This window comes from Scardinius erythrophthalmus, assembly GCF_964197995.2.
Source record: "Scardinius erythrophthalmus genome assembly, chromosome: 14".
In the NCBI taxonomy this organism is placed as follows: Eukaryota; Metazoa; Chordata; class Actinopteri; order Cypriniformes; family Leuciscidae; genus Scardinius; species Scardinius erythrophthalmus.
The window spans coordinates 3,977,042-3,996,666 of record NC_138234.1 but is presented as its reverse complement, the minus strand read 5'-3'; the positions used below and the strand labels follow the sequence as shown (position 1 = coordinate 3,996,666).

Sequence of the window (19,625 nt, the reverse complement as noted above, 5' to 3'; positions counted from 1 at the left end):
ATGGATTTGGATGGTAAACTATTCTTTATTATAGGCTTCTTTGTACTTCACCCACGTTCCAATATCGAGGGGAAAAAAATCATTCTCTTCACATGCGCCAAAATGTGCTTGGAAACATCACAGTGGAGCGTTGCTTAGGCTACGCAGCGCTGAATACGAATTGTAGGCTTATTTAAACAGAGCAGTGTAATTTTTATATTTTAGGTTGACTATTTTATTATTATATTTTATTAAGGCTATAACGAACAGGCTGCGATGTCAATATTGCAATGCGTGAATATAGACATAAAAACATACTCCGTTATGTTCATACAAGACATCGTTCAAACTGCAAAGTGTTGCAAAATGTTGGAGGATATTTTGCAAATAAGTTTTTTTAATATGTTTTGTGACAATTTTTTTTCAGAAGTTTCAAAGAGTTAGTAAAAGAGTAAAGAAAAAGTTAAAACATTTTTAAGTATCTATTTTTTATTAAGTATTTATTTTGTATTAATACATAACCTCATTGTATTAATTTATAATGTAACATTATAGAGTGACATTGTGTCAATAATCGTCAAGCACAGGTGACTCCGCGTGGTGGGAGGGGGCCCCCAAATCAAATTCTGCTTAGGGCCCCCAAAAGGCTCGGGCCGGCACTGCTGCCCCGGCAAGTTTAAAAGGCTGCACTGCACGGTTAAGTCACAGGATAACGAGTCCTCTTCGTCGAAAAAGTCCACAATAAGACCGTAAAAGGAAACGTGATCGGAGATTACAAAAACAAGGGTTATTATAATGTCGGGATATACAGGATAAAGCTTTCAAAAGAGACGCTGAAGTTGCCTGCTTTCTTCTCGACAGGTAAGTCAATGTTAAGGTCTTAATTACAGGCTTTTTATTTTTATTTTTTAATTAGCCTATATAGACCAGCGTTTCCCAGCGGGGTGACGCGGCACCCTGGGGTGCTTCTGGCGAGAGCAGGGGTGCTGTGTAAAAAAAAAAAAAATTTACCATCAATCTCGGATCGTCGGAAGTCTCTAATAACAACAAATAATGCGCAAAAATTTATAATAAAAATGCAAATCATAAGTTTTCGGCGTTGAATTGCGGAGGTTGCGCTTGCGTGTGATTTTATTCCCGTGCCTTATTCCCAGTGCGTCCACATAAAGCTGCCTATTTTTCATTGATGCGCTTACAGTCAAATACATTTTGATTTTTTCTGTCATCCTTTAGCTAGCGTTACATTATATAATCACGTTCTTCTTCATGCAAATGCTTCTAACCATGCAAGCGAGAAAATACAAAAGCGAATGCGCTGTCTGTGATGCTGACACGACGCGCGCCAGACTCGACTTCTCTTTCGCGCTTTCGCTTTGAGTATCCTCATGAGAGCAGTCTTGTGAGAAAATAGGACGCGTGTGGGATCCACATGTGACAGTGCAGCAGTGACATCAGAATCAAATAACACTTCATTCATAAATATATGCCATTAAATGAAATAAATTATTTGAAATATACTGTCTTTATGATGTTTCTACATTAATTTGGAGATTTACTGTGAAATTATTAGGCTACATAAAATATAGTAAAACAAGCTATCTTGTGCAATTATGACAAAATTATCCCAATAATTATCACATTATCCCAATTATTATCCCAATAATTATCCCATACACTGAGTGAGCAAAAATTTAGGTGAATGATATATGAATTAAAAGCCTTAATTCAATATGTCATTATGTAAAGTGATCTCTTCAGAAGAAAGTAATGATTTCCTAGATTTTAAATGGATGGACAAAAAAAAAAAAAAAAAAAAAATCTATATGACAGTAGGCCTATAAGTTCTTCCCTGTGGTATTGAAAATTAATTAATTTATTTATTTATTGCTCAAGTCATACATAAATGTTTAATTCATTCATTCATTCATGCATTCGTTACATGCATGAACAAAGAAAAAAAAAAAGGAACAGGAAGAAGAAAATCTTATGGTACCTGTCATTTATTTGTGCACATCAAAAATTAAATAAAAAAACCCCAGCACATTTCAAGGTATAGTATCAAAGTAGTATCTCTACTATTGAGTAAAGTAGAGAAGGCCCTATAAACAAGGTTGTAAGTTTTGTTTGTTCAAAACTGTAACATTCGTTTGTTCGTTGTGTCAAGTTGTAGTTTGTTTGAAATAACAAACCAGTTCACCCGAAGGAAAACTCGATGAAGTGCTATTAGAGGACGTCCTGTCATAGCTTTTTGGTACATAATGGCTACCGTAGATGCAACACACATTTGAAAATGCGAGGCGCTAGAGAGCACTATTCATTTGATTGCAAAATACAATTTCACCACTAGATGGGAGAAAATCCCACTTAGTGTCCCTTTAATATCCCAAGTGGATGCCAACATCATTTTCGAGTCTATTTAAAAGAATGTTCTGGTCGATAGTGTCAAAAGCAAAATCCTCACAGATATCATTTCTTTCTAAAAAAGGAACATAGTTGTGAAGATACTGCCTTTTCTAGTATCTTTGACAGAAAGGGTAGATTCGAGATCGGCCTGTAATTGACTTATTCTGTAGGATGAAGTTGTGGTTTAACAAGCAGTTTAATCATAGCCAGCTTTAAAGTTTTTGGTACGTATCCTAATGACAAAGACGAATTAATGACATTAAGAAGAGGATCTATGACCTCTGGAAGCATCTCTTTCAGTAGCTTAGACGGTATAGGGTCTAACATACATGTTGTCGATTTAGATGATTTAATGAGTTCAGAAAAGACTTCCTCTCCAATAGCAACGAATAAATCAATTTTTTTTCCTCATGGAGACTACAATGCACTGCCTGATGCGATACTGTAGTAGACGGTTGCTTAGTTATAATTAAGTTATTAGTTATTAAATAAGTACAGAAGTTCATAAAGTCATTACTGCTGTGCTGCTTGGAAACGTCTGGGCTTGAAGATTTATTTTTTATTAATTTAGCCACTGTTTCAAATAAATACCTAGGGTTTTGTTTATTTTCTTCTAATAGGGTTGAAAAATAAGCAGATCTAGCAGCTTTTAAGGCCTCTCTGTATGCAATCGAACTCTCTTTCCATGAAATGCGAAATACCTCTAGTTTTGTTTTCTTCCGGTTGCGCTCCATTTTTCTGGCTGCTCTCTTAAGGCCCGAGTGTGCTCGTTGTACCACGGTTTCGGATTTGACTCTTAAGTCTGGAACACACCAAGCCGACACCGACGAACTAGTGCTGATGAAAGCCAACTGTGTTGTCGCCTCGTGTCTGGGAAAAGCTGCACTTGAACACACCGAGAGAACTACAGCCGACTGTCAGCTAGCGTGCGCAGAAGTTCTGCACCTGCGTGTAAATGAGACAACTGTCTATTTCTGCAGATATATTCGTCTATATTTGTCATTCAAAAAGGGAAACCGACGCTGCCGGCTGCAGATACACAAACCATAAACAAAGCAGTGCGTGCTTACCGTTTTGAATATCAATCCTGCTAAACACTTTCTTTATTCCACTCCTCTCGTGTTAATATTGAAATATTCGCCAAGGAACACTCAGGTAAGATGACGTAACATTAGAACGGTCTTCTATCTGTACCATTTTGACTTTGCTCGCTGTTTTGCTATTATTCTTGTGCACTGACTCGTTCACTAAGCTGAAGTGAACAGCCAATCTGAGTTCTCTCTTTCACCAACACCGATTCGCCGAAAAAAAGCAGACGAAGACCAATTTCGGCTTGGTGTGTTCCAGGCTTTAGATATCATTAAAATTAAGAAATTATTTATTCTTGATGCAAGAAAGAGCAGACAATAAAAATTGACAATATTTGTTTAATATTAACTAATTTGTTTAAATTATAAACAAAACTTTAATATTTGGTGCAGCAAATACAAAAAGAAAGTAAAACTGGAAACAAATAAGACAGATTTCTCTCTTTATTGACTAAAAAGATAGCAAAGCATCTCAATCAGCCTCTTCTTCAGCTTCCTGAGCAAGAACAGTTAGGAAAAAAAAAAAAAAAAAAAAACACTTGTACTTTTAAAACATATAGATTACATTAAGCAAAATTATATATGATATTGCTCTTTGGGTAATTTTTTAATCATTTTTTTTTTCTTTTTCTGGTTAAGACAAACTAATAGGACTTAATGTGACTTAATGTGAGTTTTTGTATGACTGCGTAGATTAGATAATTGAATGAAGCTCTTCCCACATGCAGTGCAGTGATACGGTTTCTCTCCAGTGTGGATCCTCTCGTGTGTTTTCAGGGTTCCTGACTCACTAAATCTCTTGTCGCAGTGTGAACACTTGTAAGGTTTCTCTCCAGTGTGGATCCTCTGGTGCTGTTTCAAATCTGCAGCTCTAATAAAAGTCTTCTCACACACAAAGCACATATGATTTCTTACACCAGTGTGTATTTTCTGATGTTCTTTTAAATTGTACAGACGTGAAAAACTCTTTCCGCACAAAGAACATGAATGTGGTTTCTCCTGTGAATGAACTGTCATGTGTCTCTTTAGGGCTGAAGCCCACAAAAATGTTTTGCCACATTGATCACATTCATGCAGTTTCTCTCCAGTGTGGATGTTCATGTGTTCCTGAAGGTGTCCTTTATGTGCAAAACTCTTCCCACACTGATCACATATGAACGGTTTCTCTCCAGTGTGGATCCTCATGTGAACACTGAGATTCTGTTTGTATGTGAAACTCTTTCCACACTGAGTGCAAGTGAAAGATTTCTGAGATCTTCTTTGATGTTTCTCCACTTCATTCACTTCTTCATTCTCATCCATCAGACCTGAAATTAAAGTTAAAAAAGTTCTCAGTAAATCAATAAAGTAACAATTATGTAGTGAAAAAAACGATCACAAGTGGACATGCTAAACACTGGTGTAAACAGGGTCTAAAACAATTTGAGCTTGTCCACTTTTGACCACTTCCAGAGGTAGTCGAAAACACATTCAACCGGATTGCTTTGGTAGTGTAGACGCTCATGTGGTCGAGTGTGTTCAAACAGACACAAATGCGTAAACATTATGGGAAGCGCTGTAGCCAGACGGCATTTAAACTTTGTTGGTTGAAGACCCAAGTTTGGTTTGAAGAAGGAAAACTCTGTGTTTGATGTGGACTTGCAGCTTTAAGAGCAGAAACAAAACTCTTCATATAATTTCTGTCCGTCTCTGGTCATGCTCACATGCAAATTGCATGAGCTTATTTCACCCATTATATTGAAAGCCTGTACATTTACCTGCCCATATACCATACCCACAAAGAAACAGAACAAAAGTGGATAAAAGAGATGGATTTGAAACACCAGGTGTAAACGGGAATGGGCCCTTGTATACTTGTGATCCAACTGACCAAAACGCATCCTAACACCAGCTGTAGACAAAGCCTCACAATCTTCTTTAATCCTTTTGAACATGTGATTGAAACCAAATGTGAGACATTTAAACTGACCAATTAGCAGATTACAGCTTTCCGTACACACACATCTTCGCTGACTTATATTGACTTACAGATAACAAACATCCTTGATAAAAAAAAAAGTGTTTGCACCCGGTTCATATTATTTGCTGCTTTAATTATAATTCACAACTATATTTTTCCTACTATAACAGAGCTAAATCTGATGAACTGCTTTATAACCTTAATGTTCTTCAGCCTCACAAATGAAGAATAGGGATGGGTACCGAAACCCGGTATTAAACGGGCCCCGGCGCTGAATTATGAAAGACCGCTGGATCGATAAGCTCGGACGTTATCGTTTCTGCTGTCGGTACTGGAGAAATTAAGAAAGTACACTTGCTATTTATTATTGCTATTAAGAAAGTATTATCTTTCAAATTTAATCTCGCCAGCCACTTCTATATATAATAATATTGAACCATTTGTCTGTGATGCATTTTTGCTAAAGAGAGAGAGTGTTTGATTTTAAACAAATTTTATTTTAGATTTACATGTTGGCTTCCAATGATTATAAAAAAGAAGATATTTGAGGTATAACCATTAAAAACTAAAGCCGCATTCTCTCCAGCGCAGCTTCCTTCCCTTCACAGCGGTGCGCTGCGGTCATTTCTCCCTAAAACTCAAACGTAACATCAGAATCTGCACGATCGGTGATTGTTGTAAAATGTAGTCTATACTGTTGCTAAACTGTGCGACACATTTGATAATAAAAGGTTATTAAAAGTACCAAAATTGACACAGTAGACCAGGGGTCGGCAATAGGCGGCCAAAACTGGCCCGCCAGCAATATTTTCTAGCCCGCCGGATTATTTTGGAAGTCAAGTCAAGTCAAGTCAAGTCAACTTTATTTATATAGCGCTTTTCACAATACAGATTGTATCAAAGCAGCTTCACAGTATTAAATAAAATAGTACATCAGTGTTTGTTTCTGGTGTAAAACATCCACGTTTGGTATTGCTGATCAATAGCACTGTTGAATCGATTAATCAAATTAAGTATCCCCAACTGAGCAAGCCTAAGGCAACAGTGGCAAGGAACCGAAAAACTCCATCAGGTGACCTAATGGAGAAAAAAAAACCTTGGGAGAACCTGGCCTCAGTCGGGGGCCAGTTCTCCTCTGGCGTTTATAAAGTAGAGACCGGATTAAACTGTAAGATTAAAAATGTTATATAAATGCCTGGCTGAAGAGATGCGTCTTTAATCTAGTTTTAAACTGGGAGAGCGAGTCTGAGCAACGAACAGTATCAGGAAGGCTATTCCAGAGTTTTGGAGCTAAATGTGAAAATGCTCTCCCTCCTTTGGTGGATCTGGATATCGTAGGTATGACCAAAAGCCTCGAATTTAGTGATCTTAAAGAGCGCGATGGATTATAGGGCGATAGAAGATCCGTTAAATAGACTGGAGCTAAGCCGTTTAGGGCTTTATAAGTCAGTAGCAATACCTTGTAATTAATACGGAACTTTATAGGTAACCAATGTAGTGATGATAAAATTGGTGTTATATGGTCAAATTTCCTTGATCTAGTAAGAACTCTAGCGGCGGCATTTTGGACTAACTGTAGCTTGTTTATTGAGGATGCAGGACAACCAGCTAATAAAGCATTACAGTAATCTAGTCTCGAGGTCATGAATGCATGAACTAACTTTTCTGCATCAGAAACTGATAGCATATTACGTAACTTAGCAATGTTTCTAAGGTGGAAAAAGGCTGTTCTTGTAACATATGAAATATGATTTTCAAAAGACAAGTTACAATCTAATATAACACCCAGGTCTTTTACTGTAGAGGATAAAGTAACAGGGCATCCTACTATGTTAAAGTTGTATTGTGAGAGGTTTTGTGGGTGGTTTTTTGAACCGATGATTAGTACCTCTGTCTTATCTGGATTTAATAAAAGAAAATTGCGCGTCATCCAATCTTTTATATCTTTAACACACTCTGTCAATTTGGATAATTTAGCGTTTTCATCCGGCCGTGATGAAATATATAGTTGAGTGTCATCAGCATAACAATGGAAACTAATTCCATGTTTCCTTATAATATTTCCAAGTGGCAACATATATATTGAGAATAATAGAGGGCCTAACACAGATCCTTGCGGCACTCCATAGTTTACTGGAGTTATGATAGATTTTTCTCCGTTTAAATAGACAAAATGGTATCGGTCAGATAGGTATGATCTGAACCAGCTTAATGCTTGTCCTTGAACACCGGTATAGTTTTGTAGTCGATCTAAGAGTATTGTGTGATCTATAGTATCGAACGCAGCACTAAGATCAAGTAAAACTAGTATTGAGATACAGCCTTGGTCAGAAGCTAAGAGTAAATCATTTGTGATTTTAACGAGCGCAGTTTCAGTGCTATGATGCGGCCTGAACCCAGACTGAAACTTTTCATAGGTGTCATTTTCTTACAAGAAAGAGCCCAGTTGGGCAGACACAACTTTTTCTAATATTTTGGACATAAAAGGAAGATTTGAAATGGGTCTATAATTTGCTAGGTTATTTGGGTCTAATTGTGGTTTCTTAATGAGAGGTTTTATAACTGCCAGTTTAAATGTTCTTGGAACATGACCTAAAGTTAAAGATGAGTTAATAATATTGAGGAGAGGCTCTTCCACTATAGGTAACACTTCTTTCAATAGTTTAGTTGGTATGGGATCTAATAAACATGTTGTTGTTTTAGAGGAAATGATAAGTTTATTTAACTCTTTTTGTTCTATAGTTGTAAAGCACTATAATTGTTCTTGCGGGGTGATAATCGAGGCTGAATTATAAGGCGCGATTGAGGATTGAACGTTTACAATTGTGGATCTGATGTTTTCTATTTTCTCAGTGAAAAAATTCATGAAATCATTACTACTAAACTTTAACGGGATATTTTGTTCAGGAGACATCTGTTTATTTGTTAGTCTAGCCACGGTGTTAAATAAGAACCTAGGATTGTTTTGGTTGTTTTCTATTAGTTTGCGGAGGTGCTCAGCCCTGGCCGCTTTTAGGGCCTTTTTATAGCGTGACATACTGTCTTTCCATGCGATTCTAAAAACCTCTAAATTAGTTTGTTTCCATTTACGCTCTAAATTACGGGTTTCTCTCTTTAGAACACGCGTAGTATTGTTGTACCATGGTGCTTTAATTTTCTCTCTGACCTTTTTTAATTTAATGGGTGCAACAATATCCAATTTTCCAGAGAGAATGGTGCTCATAGTGCTAGTTACTTCCTCAAGTTCATCTGTTTGTTTGGGTTCACTGAGCAGCTGAGACATATCCGATAAGCAATTTGAAAAATTATCTATGGTGGATGGAAGGATTGTTCTGCCTAATCGATAACGCGGCGCAGCATGATATATTACCGGGGTACGTAATATGCAAGTTACCATGTAATGGTCAGTGACATCATCACTTTGCGGAATGATATCTATATCGGTTGGATCGGTTCCATGTGATATAATTAAATCGAGTGTATGATTAAGACGATGAGTTGGTCCGGTAACGTTTTGCTTAACCCCAAAGGAGTTTAATAAATCTATAAACGCAGCCCCTAACGCATCATTTGGATTATCTACGTGTATGTTAAAATCTCCAACAATTAATACTTTATCGACATTGACCAATAGATCTGAGAGAAAATTTGCAAATTCTTTTAGGAAATCAGCGTAAGGCCCTGGCGGTCTATATACAGTAGCCAAGGCTAGAGATAATAGGGATGTTTTTCTTTCATCTAAGAGCGTAACATTTAGTACAAGTACTTCAAATGAAATAAACTTATAACCCGTTTTCTGAGTAACACTAAGAAAATCTCTATAGATTGTTGCAATACCGCCGCCACGACCAATCAGACGGGGCTCGTGCTTATAGGAGTATCCTGATGGAGTAGACTCATTTAGACCGAAATAATCATTTGGTTTAAGCCAGGTTTCATTAAGGCAAAGTACATCGATGCTATTATCTGTGACTATTTCATTTACAATAACTGCCTTAGGTGTGAGTGATCTAATGTTTAAAAGACCTAGCTTTAGAAATTGTTTTTGTTTACTAATAGCAACATTTTCTGTTAAAATAACAATTAAATTTTTCCTAAATCCTGCAGTAGATTTATTATTTGATCGCACTAAACGAGGAATAGACACAGTTTCTATGCAATGTTCTACACTAGTATTTATATCAGTTAATTTGGTGCAGCAGAGACTATGATTTGGACTTTTGGTTACTAGTCAAAAGGTATTTAACATTTTGGAGATGTTATCTGACAGAAGATCCGATCCGAATCTGCTTGGGTGTAAGCCATCAGCACGGTAAAGCCTAGGACGCTCCCAAAACAGATTCCAATTATTTACAAAGAGCAGTTTCTGCTCATTGCACCATGACGTTAACCATTCATTTAGCGCGAATAATCTACTAAACTTGTCATGTCCTAGACGGTACGTGGGAAGCGGTCCTGACACAATGATCGTTATATCAGGCGATGTACTCGTTCAGCCGTGATCCACGGACGTAACCTATAAGAGTATCCAGCGTTGGATCACTAACAGTCTTGAGACACGTCTGCTCAACAGTCCGCGTTGTAACTATGAGGTTTGAGCAATAGTGCTTCTCAGTGAGGAAAAGTAGAAAATGTTTGTTGTAAGTAAGTTTAAAGAGTAAAATCAAGAATTATAAATCAAATCGATGGAGCTCCAAAGACAACAACGCGTTCAGACGCGACGCATGAAAACGCGACGCATGAGGAAGTCCGTTTTTTTTTTTTTTTATCAGCCTATTTTTATTTTACAATAACGTTTTACAAATAGGCTCGTGTATCATTCGTTCAATCGTTTTTTTCCAAATTAAAATAAAAAATAAAAAAATGAAAAACGACTTGTTTTTCCATTATTTATTTCCTGAACTAAAATGAAAAAAAAAAAAAAAACGAATAACGACTCGTTTTCCGATTTTCTGATTGTGCGCCCAGATTAAAAATAGAAACAAATAATAACGGGTTTAGACGAATTTTAATGTTGAATTTTAATTTAACACCTTAGCAGACATACCAATGAAATCATTTTAAACAGATCAAGTAGGCTACTATTGTGGTAACAGATTACAGCCATTGTAATAAGGGTGTGAATAGCAATCATGCTCTCCTGTAAGTCTCATTCGCTTACAGTCCGACTTTTGAACTTTTTTAATTATTTATTCGGGTATAAAACACTGATAAATAACATGTAGGCTAAAATATTTGCACTAAATGCTGCACAAAACTCTTCCACTACTTGAGAAAAGCCGCGCGCCAATCTGACAATTTTGGGTTCAAACACGCGCTGCACACCACACATAGGCTACTAACAGTGTTAAATCTGAAAAATATTGTTCGATAGAACTGCTTTGTTACCACAGTTTCTGCGTGCTTCCTCAACGATGAAGTTCCACATTTGCGGCTATCCAACACGAAAATGCATGCAGCAAAGCCTTTCACAATATTTTCTTCAGATAACTCCAAATTTCTCCCACACACTGAATTTGATTTTTGACGACTATTGTCGACAACTTTACAATCTCCAGTAGCTATTCTTTTCTTCAACTCCTCAGCATCCATCTCGACGACTGCAAGCAGATCGCGCACGCGGTTATGATGAATTTTTAAAAGTGAAAGTATAGGTAACGTTATCCTGGGCAGGCTTGGGCACAAATAAACTGATGTAGATTTTAAATAATTTTATCAACTTGAAATACAGGCATATTTTTGTAGATGTGTTCCTAAAAATATGCATATATTTTTACATTTGCATGTGATTGTTTTAAACCCGTGTTTCCCCCGTGTCCGTCCCGACCCGCACCCGTACCCGACACAGTTGGATCTTTTTCACCCGTTTGAAAAAAATTTGTGGGTGACCCGTCGGGTACCCGAACCCGTGCAGGACTCTATTTTAAAGTATAAAGACGGTAGCGGTCAGAACTCTGGTGTAGCCTAGTTTGAACATGCATGAGTGATTTGAGTGATAGGCTTTGTCCTATTTAATTTATTTTATTTATATTTCATTCATTTTTTCTGTGACATTTTTTCTCTGCTGACAGTACAATGTTAAAATAATATTTATATTGACACAAACACAATTTTTGTATAGGCCTAGCATTTATAGGCTAATTGTTATAGTCAACTTAATCTCTCTCTTTCTGTTAGAGACATTTGAATGTGAGATTCTGGAAATGAGATCTAAATTTTGCGAACCCGTCAGGTCGGAAATAAAGCGGGTGAACACAGTGTATTTTAAGCGGTCTAATTTGTATCCATAGTAGCTGGCCCGCCATCTACTGGCTAAAAAATATATTGGCCCACGGCCAAATTTACTTGCCGACCACTGCTCTAGATCAATAATTATGGAAAAAAAGTTGCATTTTTGCATTTGGCTGGCTGTAACAGGGTCATTTAGCAAAGGGGCGTGACAAAATACACTCAAAAGCCTATAAATCCTACAGGAAAACTCAGAACTTCAGAAAAATTGATGAGCATATGTGACATAACATCATTAACAAGCATGCAAAATTTTATGGAGATCGGACAATAGGTGGCGCTATAACTGTTAAAAGGCTTTAAAACCATATGTTTCCTATGGTAAACTGCCTGTATTGGCTGTGAATGGTCTTTCACATCTATTATGTCAGTGGTTACATGCTTGCTAAATAAATCTTAATAACTTTTAATGCTTTTGTGCTTAAATGCCTTAACTGCTTGAACCCCGATAAATGCTGCTTGCAGTTTTAATTATTATTATTATTATTAAAGCACTGGGTGTATAATTTCTATATATTAGTTTTATTGTATACTTTTTGTTTGTTTGACCATGTGTGTTTTTGGTGTCCTATGTCTTCTGTATATAAAACACAAAAGCCTGCACCCTTTTGCATAACATACATGTTTTATTAGTTCTGCTAAAGCATTGCTTTTTCTTTTGTTATAGATATTTATTTAACATTTCAAAATATAAAGCAATATTCATTATATTCTAAATTATATTTTTTTCCCTTTTTTTTATAACAAAAAGAACCGATAAGAATACAGTTAAAGTACCGGATCGATAAGGAGTATCGGTAAGAGTAGTAATACCGTTAAAACCTTAACGATACCCGTGTCCCTAAAGAATCAGGAATAAACACCAACCTCTTTGTTCTTCAGTGTGTTTCATTCTGCAGTGTTCTGGATCTCTCATGTTCTCACTGTCCTTCAATAAACTCTGTCTTTGCAGATTTCAGCTCTTCCTGATGGTTTGATGCTCGTCTTTACTTGTAGCTGATGGGAATATTCCAGCATTTATTGTGAATTGCAGTGGGAGGAGCTTCACTGAAGGAGGAGGAGCTTCACTGAAGGAGGAGGGGCTTCACTGAAGGAGGAGGAGTTTCACTGTAGGAGGAGCAGATCTGACAAAATCAATAAAAAAATCACTTACTGAGTTAAAAAAAAATAGTCCATCCACTTTAAGTATTTATGGTCACATATTATAAAAAAATAAGAAGAAAAAAGATTAAAACATAAAAATATATTTACAGATATAAATATATTTTGTTTATTGCGTTGCATATGAAACATGGTTCATCACAGATTATTGAAATAAAAGCCATTATGAAACTTACCTATATCTTGCAGATGTCACAATAGCTGATCGTGTCGTTTGCTCAAATCTGTTTACAATAAAATGAGCTTAATGTGTGAATTTACAGATCTGAAGACATCAGCATAATGAATGAGGAGAAAACAGGATCTATTGACATGAAATAAAGAGGCTTTTCAGCTGCTCTGATAATAGTGATGAGCCATAGACTATCAATACTCATTCAACAAGAATATAGATAATACAAGAATGATACAGAAAATATATAACAACAGTTATATAAATGTAAATATAAAGACAGCCGCTGATGACATTATCAAACCTTGTAATTTGTCGATATGAATCCGATTCCCTAATAACTTCATAACAACAAAGTGGTTCGCTAACATCTTACCGTTTTGTATAGAAAAAAGAAACAGACACACGATGAAAACCTTTCTGAAAAGACCCCGTAAAATGATGAGTAAACCGTGTAAAATGTATAGTAGTTACATGATTCATTTAACGTGTGAACTGTTTACCTCAAAAGACCCAGGAGACGCGCGACCGCGAGAGTGGTGACGTCATCACCGCGAGACGAAATAAATGATAGATTGTAAAAAACGAATTTTTAGGCAAAACTTTTCTCCACTCAACACTGTGATTTGGAACAAAAAATATATTACGTTTAATAATAAATCTTTATTTTACAGAAACTGGTACAATAACGGTATAATTTTGGTTAGACAGTTATTTAAGTATAATGAACATCTCTTTACTGTGAATCCCTTAATCATTATAAGATCGCTGTAACTACTAAAGAGTTTGCTGTAGTATTTGAGGCCATTCCCAGTAGCCTTATTCAACTTTTATCATGCAAGTTTTTAAAAGTCTCTTCTGCTCACAAAGGCTGCATTAAAAATAAAAAAACAGTAATGTTGTGAAATGTTATTACAATTTTTTAATTATTATTATTATATGTGAATATATAGTAAAGTATAATTTGTTCCTGTGACCAAGGCTGAATTTTAGAATTATTACTCCAGTCTTCAGTGTCACATGATCCTTCAGAAATCATTCGAATATGATGATTTGATGCTCAAAAAACGTTTTTTTTTTTTTTTTTTTTTTTTTCAGGATTCTTTGATTAATAGAAAGTTCAAAAGAACAGAAATATAAATCTTTTGTAATATTAATCACTACCGTTCAAAAGTTTGGGATCTGTACGAAATTTTATTTATTTTTTGGCGGGGGAAAGAAATAAAATAAATCAATAATTTTATTCAAGGATGCAGTAGTGGCTCCAGAGATTTTCTGTTGCAGGTGCTATGGGGATGCTCAACACTTAAGAGAAGGTGCTTTGAATTTTGCGGTGTCATTATGTCATTATGGAGTCGCATTGGACCTCCCTTGGTATAAATATACACATGCGTACACGCGTATTTCATTCATTCTGCGACTATAGGTATATATATGTAAATATATATACATGTAAATATATAAGTATTCAACGCAAGGGCTATAGACACAACATACATAAGCCTGCCAATGTAAACCTCTGAAAATATTATTTCACACAATTATGTCACAGTGGAGCCCTGAATACAACGGAGCAGCAAACAGCAGCAACAGAAGGCAACAGACACACGCTTCGGCCTAAAATGCTCAGATCACGAAATCACACAGCCAGTTACCAACACACTAGTCTAATGATGAATCAGCAGTGTTCCTATTGTTGGAGCATCATAAATGTAACTATGAAGAGCCAAGATTTGTGCTTCAACCACCAAATTAATTAAATATTTAACAGCCAACAGAGGGTGAAATCAAGCACTTACCATAGATGTCTTCACAACAAAACAATACGTCTGTCGCTGTGATTGAGTGCGAAGGCATCAATGATGAACAGGGTCCTTGTTCTCTCCGTGTTTATAGCCAAAAATGCCAGATTACTCGTCCTAGCGTCTCCACTGCTGTTCCTCGGGTAGTTTTTTACACGGCCCAGGCAAGAAAAACTGCGTTCACAGCTCACTGATGTGACAGGAAGTGTCAGGGCTATGCATATTAATGTGTACAGGTCTATAAATGCATCTTTATATGGCCGAATTAAGGATAGGAACTCCTGTGTGCTGTGGATGGCATGTCCCTGTTCTTCCTTCCTTTGTAGAAGCCGCCGCACCTGGTAGAGCTCTGCTGACAGGTTTTCCTCACTGACACCATAGTGTCGGGCCATGGGCAGCAGAAGTTGTTTGTCCAAAAACGATGTGTGTTTTGGCCTGAGAGTTGGCACACCTCTCAGTACATCATTTGCCTCTGTTGAAAAGCGCCATTTCATTTCCACCATCAACCTGTCTATAACTGGACAGAAAGAGTGCGTTTTCATTCCATCAGTGTTGTCCGTCTGTGTTCTCTCTATCGGGCCCTCCACAATAAAATCTTCCAGGTGTCGAGTTTTCTGGGTCTGCCTTTTCTCGCGTGAAGTATGTGTTGTGCCTGTGTTTGCACACAGAGTCTCTGCTTGTTGTTGGATTTCTTTCCACTTAGTGTCTGTGCGCCTTTCTGATAGAGCATTAAAGGGATAGTTCACCCAAAAATGAAAATTCTGTCATCATTTACTCACCCTCAAGTTGTTCCAAACCTGTATGAGTTTCTTTGTTCTGCTGAACACAAAGGAATATATTTGGAAGAATGTTTTAATCAAACAGATCTCGGTCCCCATTGACTTCCATAGTAGGAAAAAATATATACTATGGTAGTCAATGGGGACCGAGATCTGTTCGGTTACAAACATTCTTCCAAATATCTTCCTTTGTGTTCAGAAGAACTCACATTATGTGCTGTCCTTCACTGCACACATTTTTAAAAACATACATAAAACCATAAACAAAACATTAGCATTTGACTAAATGAATGTAGAGTCATTGGTTGTTTAGCTTATACAGGTATTATAATGAAATATCAACCATTACATTCATAAAACTGCAGAATATAAATACATTTTAAGCATTCAAAAAGGAAATGTCCAAAACAGGACAAAACACAGTTCTTTTCACAATACAAGACACATAACCCCACCTTAAAAATAATTTCACTTATTTCCAAAAATTTGTTGGATTCATGTACACTGGTGGCCAAAAGAAGTATTCAAGTGTCTTAATGTATTTGAAAGAATTCTCTTTGATGCTCAAGAAACATTTCTTATTATTATCAATGTCTGACTGTCTACTCCATCTTTTCTACAGCATAGGAGTAAAAGTCATCATCAAAATAATCTTTAAAAAGCCAACACAATGTTTTTGTCCACCTTTGTGAATAAATGAACTTCTCCAAAGATTGGTTCCTGTTCAGAACTTGATCATCAGAATGTTCCCTGGTCTGCATGCATGCCTACAAACACAAATGTACTCAGTCCTTCTGAGGAGATCCCGCCATCCCGGTTCCAAAACTATATGAGAGAGAGAGAGAGAGAGAGAGAGAGAGAGAGAGAGAGAGAGAGAGAGAGAGAGAGAGAGAATTAGTGTCACATTATTTTTAACCTCCTTTTTTGTTAATTTTTATTATTATTTTCACAAAAACTTAAGAATATATATTTGTAAACAGCTTTTGTCAATAAATAACATACAAAAGAACTAAATTAAATTATGCCAGATTAAATTTTAATACTTACAAATCCTAAATTCTGTCCAAAAATGCTGAGATCCATAGAAAAAAAAGACTGAAATCGATGATTTTAGCCCATTTCAGCTTGTCTGCAGTGAAGGGGTCCCTGTTTGAGACAAATACACAGTAAGACACATGCAAGAAATCACTGTGTGATGATCGTTCTCCTTCCTACAGTAGTTAACCCACCTGTGCGCTGATATTAGGACCTTCCTAGTCAGGTGGGACTGCAATGGTAGAGTCTTCTGGCTAATAAAATATCAAAATAATGCAAAAATATAAACTTAAGTTGTTTAGAATGCTAGATTTGGTATGAATGAATTAGTGAGAGTTTTACTGCAGTGTTTACCTGGATACATTTAATCTGGTGAGACTGAACAAAATCAATGGTCCATCTTCTGATTGGTTCATTTGCTGTGTAATAAAGTTAGACATAATGCAAAGGTCACTTATTTGATATAAAGTTTATAGAGATTTTATAAGATATTGTAACCTACCTAGTCTGCACCAGTGGCTCAAAAGCAATTTTCACATAGCGTATGCTAATCATTTCTGCAAACTTATCTCAAAATATATCACAAATGGGCTGCCTACCTCTGGAATCTTGCTAGAAGTCACTGGCGTGAATTTGCGCTTTGTTGCAGTTGCCTTTAAACACAAAAATGGAAGTAAATATTAAATTCCATTAAAAATATATATAATATGGTAGGGGGAGAGTGGGGTGAGTTGTGCCAGTTTTTACTCAAAGTGACTTTAAAGTGAGGCCATGACAGTAATGCCTTCAACTTAAAGATGTACATGTATTTCAGGATGTTGTGCATCCCTGAGAACAATAACTTTGGATCTGAAATAAATAGTTTCAGAAATATAGCTTTTGGGAAAAAAGTGGTCTCATGGCACAACTTGCCCCTGGTGCGGGGGAAGTTGTGCCTTTTGGGGAAATATGTTGGGGTAAATTGTGCCAGTGCTTTCTGAAGTAAAACAGAACATTTTACTGTTATGAACCGTATGCTATATGAAAGCAAGACAAATTCAATACAAAATGACTCATTCAAGGCTTATTTAGATATTGTCACCCTGGAATACCATAGCATGCGTTTTTCCCACTATGGTCAATTGCATAGGGATTTTGTATTGAACATAACTCTGGATCACAGTGTCATAGAGACAAGGGGGCGGGCTCATTTTACTCAGACGACCAATCAGTCTCTCAGGATCATTGTGAAGCTATCAAGCTACGCCCTAGCAACCATTTAGAGCACCATAGCAACACAATATATGATATTTGTGATTCATTTCAGGCAAAAAAGGCTTTGGCAATAGATGCCTGTTGACAGAACGCTGTCTGTCAATTATGTAACATAAGAATAAAGTTACTAGGCTAATTTCTAAACATCCTATTGTGACTTAGGCCACTTAAAAACTGAATAAAACTTCTCTTTATTAACATAGTGCAAACTCAAAACTGAAATCAGTGTTAGCTAAATTAAACAAATAGCAGGCAGGCCCAAGTCAAACACTGATGAGGCATGCCCATCTCCTCACTTCTCAAGATTATCCTCTGTGAGTATGTAGGTCTCTAGGTGGTCTGGATCTGGCACAACTTACCCCATGCCCTTTGGCACAAATCACCCCAGACCCACAAGTTTGAAAAACTAGCATGATCCAGCAGTTAAGAGCTAACATCATGCTAACTGTATAGACTCATTGTGTAGCCTACTAAAGCACTAAAACATGTGTGAAATGTTTTCAAACTTGTCTATAATTGTCCAGACACTACAATCAAAAAACCTTAATCATAGAAAATTTACTTTGAAAGGGAAAAAACAGTTTTTTGCACTAAAATGTGCTTAACTCTCATGCCATGTATCTCTCTTCTTTGGAGGATGAGTAAAATTGATTGCTTTTCAAAATTATGTGGTCACATGACCAAATTATTCTATGGTTTTCCAGAACAAGGGGTGGAACTACTTCCCCCCCTGGCACAAATCACCCCACTCTCCCCCTATAGTTTGAAAAATGATGCTAAAACTATAAAGGTTCTCATCAGTAGGCCAACATTAGGCTATAAACAGAATTTCACATTAGTTTATTTACATTTATTGTTTATGTAAACGCGTTGCTCGTTGGCATTTAACTCGACAATTCAATCTAACAAAGTGTGTAAAATGAAACGTTAGCTCAGTTTACCATGGTAAAGTTCGTTACCTTCATGTTGACGACGAGTAACGTTAGGCTAACGTTAACGTTATAACATAGGTTAAACTGGGCACAATCCTGTCAACACACACAGAATGTTTTTGTGCAACACTCTCTCATTTTCCCCTGAGACGGGAGAAATCCGTTATTTACCTCTTACACTTCCTCCTACAATGACACAAAAAATCGTCATTTTGCGTCATTGTAGGAGGAAGTGTAAGAGGGGGGGATTTCTGTTGAGACTACAAACACTCATTCCTCATCTTTCCCAGGGGGCGGGACCCGCTCACGCTACAGACCTATTACAGATCAGTGGGTGGGACTTTACTCTCTGAAACTGAAAGCAATATCCTCCATCTTGTTTGAAGCTAAGCTAACAGGCGCTGTGGAGACAGATGTAAAGTTATGACAATAGCGGAGGAGAGTGCTCAATATGATATAGAGGAAGAGGATTTCGGAAGTCTGATGCTTGAATCAGGTGTTTGTGGCTACCTTTACAAGCCGCATTATAGCGAAGAGCAGCCGAGGCAGAGAAGACCTGCCTGCCGCGGACGAGGAGCCCGGACTGGCTCGAGTTAGGGTGGACCGGTGGCGCCGGTGATCTCACTATGCAACTACGAACCGCTACGAACACAGAGATAGAGTCCGTCTGCGGCAAAGAATTTCAACGATGACAATTTCTCCTGGACGAAATCTCTGAATCAGACGAGGACACGGACGTTTGTGTTGAGAACTATCCTAGTTTCGCACCGCA

At 37.0% G+C, this 19,625-nt stretch overlaps 1 long non-coding RNA gene across 1 annotated transcript; it reads right to left on the bottom strand.

The window, feature by feature from the left end:
- Positions 1–3,790: 3,790 nt before the first annotated feature.
- Positions 3,791–13,575, bottom strand: LOC308701481. The gene is made up of 4 exons (XR_014031445.1): positions 13,428–13,575; positions 13,056–13,103; positions 12,586–12,825; positions 3,791–4,777 (listed from the first exon to the last, which is right to left on the bottom strand). It is a non-coding gene; the product is annotated as an uncharacterized lncRNA (long non-coding RNA).
- Between the last annotated feature and the right edge of the window lie 6,050 nt (positions 13,576–19,625).